At 31.7% G+C, this 2,500-nt stretch overlaps 1 protein-coding gene across 5 annotated transcripts in view; it reads left to right on the forward strand.

Moving 5' to 3' along the window:
• The window catches only part of LOC115224851 (transcription factor mef2A-like), a 784,816-nt gene that overhangs the window by 520,853 nt on the left and 261,463 nt on the right, over positions 1-2,500 (forward strand). The gene's annotated exons all lie outside the window — the stretch shown is intronic.

The following is a 2,500-nucleotide window of genomic DNA, read 5'->3' on the forward strand; positions in this document are numbered from 1 at the left end:
CTTCAGTTGAATTTTTTTTATATTTCAGTAAAAAAAAAAAAGAGAAAAAATTTAATAAAATAAAATTGAAAAAAAATCACTTTTCCTTTCTTTTTACATTGAAATGATAAAATAATATTTCCACATTATTGTTCCAGCTATTGAAAAGTGGATAAATAAATAAATAATAATTATAATAATAATATTAATAATAATAGTAATAGCATATAATAATAATAATAATATAATAATAATAATAATAATAATAATAATAATAATAACAATAGTAATAATAACAATAATAATAATAATGATAATAAAAGCTGCTGGCATAATGCATTATTTCTTAATACTACAATGACTTAGTTGAAAGTTATATTGCAATAAATATTGTCACACATGATCACCCTTTTTTTACCATATATACATAGATGTATATATGTATGTATGTAAATAATATGTATGTGAGTGTGTGCATGTATATATATACACACACAAGTATGTATATTGTAATCTATATTCTTTACTTTTGTCAAGCTTAATATAATCTTAGTTTGGCATTAACGACTTAAATAGCGGCACTATTTATTTTCTTTTTTTTTTTGTTGAGGTGGGGTGTATTTTTTAAAAAAATTTTTTGTGCCGGAAATTTTTTATTTTTATTTCCTTTGTATTTTTGTGTTGGTTTCATTTGTTTTTGTTTTTGTTTTCCTTCTCTTTCTCATTGTCTGTCTGACTTATTGAAATATATATATATTTTTTTTTTTTTTTTCAAATTTCCATTGTAAAATTATGATTATATGATGGACAATAAGCAGAGGAGAAAGTTTTTATGTTCAATTTGGGGGAAGTAATTAAAATGTCGTGTGGACAGCGTAGACAATTGTCATCTAAGTGTAATGGATCAAGCATATGGTCCACTTCACTACTACTATCACTACTACTACTACTGTTGAAATAACTTCCCAGACTACAAATACTGTGATCGATATAATTGATTATATAGCATTGAAGGTGAAGCCTCAGCATGGCTGTTGTCAAATGACTGAAATTACTCTTTACAACCCTGTCGTTGCAGGTTCAATCTTTGGTTTATTGATCCCTTCCAACCATCACATTTAATCATTATATGATCTTTTTATAGCATTTATTGCTTTTACAAGGCTTTCTATTATCTATATTATAGGTTATATATGGTTCTTGCTAAAAGCATTTTAAGGTCTTAAGCAAAACCTTTGTTAAATTATAACTCCTCCCCTTGGAACTGAATTTTCCTAAGGGTTTCTTCATGTCCTCTCATACTTATGAAATCATATTCTGTCCATTTATTTTGACCAATTTCTGTGTTTGTATGTTCACTTTGTTTTTCTTTATTTTGCACCCAACAGGTGGTTTATCCTTACTCTCCACTTTATATTCCTCTGTCTAATTCCACTATCTGATGCCTATTTTCTAATTGCTCCGACCATCCCTGTTCTCCTATATAGCTTTCTGTATATGTATATATATATATATATATATAAACCAATTGCAGCGTGGAAGGTGTTTATAAGCCATTTAAGAAACACACAAAAGCCGTTAGATTCACTTCAACATTTAAATTTAATTTGTCAAAATATTTTCGTCGCTTTGAGACCGCAACCTGTTCACTGACAAAAATCCGTGCTGCATCTGAGATGCAGCACGGATTTTTGTCAGTGAACAGGTCGCGGATTTTAGTGACGAAAATATTTTGACAAATTAAACTTAAATGTTGAAGTGAATCGAACGGCTTTTGTGTGTTTCTTAAATGGCTTATAAACACCTTCCACGCTGCAATTGTTTTCGTTTCAGCACACGATCTCAGATCAAATTACTTGCTATGCGAGTACATCTCCGTAATATATATATATACATACATATATGTGTGTGTGTGCATATATATTGGATTGGATTGCCTATGTTCAATTCACTGCAAGATGAAGGCCTTGGCATGTACTCTCTACCAACCATGGCCTAAAGGGGATGCTGTGAATTTGAGCTTGAGATCACGCTGATGAGTCTGCTCTGCCACACTGGCTCAACATGGCTTGGCAGAGGAGTACAGTTTTCATTCTCTTACCCAGGAGTAATTAAGTTGATTACATTGACTCCAGTGCTTATTTTATTGATCCCAAAAGGATGAAAGGAAAAGTTGACCTCAACGGAATTTGAACTCAGAATGTAAGGATGGATGAAATGCTACTTAGCATTTCGTCTAGCATGCTAGCGATTCTGCCAAGTTGCCCCCCGACACACACACACACACACACATGCATACACACACACACACGCACATGCATACACACACACACACACACACACGTATATATGGTGAACTCTCTTGTAGTAAACAACAAATGAGATTCCTGCAATATCCTACTGAACAACCTATCCAGATGATTTGTTCAGAGTGATCAAACGTTTGTGCTATACATTATTTCACCCACTCCATAAAACTGACATTGTCTGTGTGACACACATCAGATGTTAAAATTATCAC

The sequence above is a fragment of the Octopus sinensis genome, linkage group LG26, assembly GCF_006345805.1.
Source record: "Octopus sinensis linkage group LG26, ASM634580v1, whole genome shotgun sequence".
Lineage (NCBI taxonomy): Eukaryota > Metazoa > Mollusca > Cephalopoda > Octopoda > Octopodidae > Octopus > Octopus sinensis.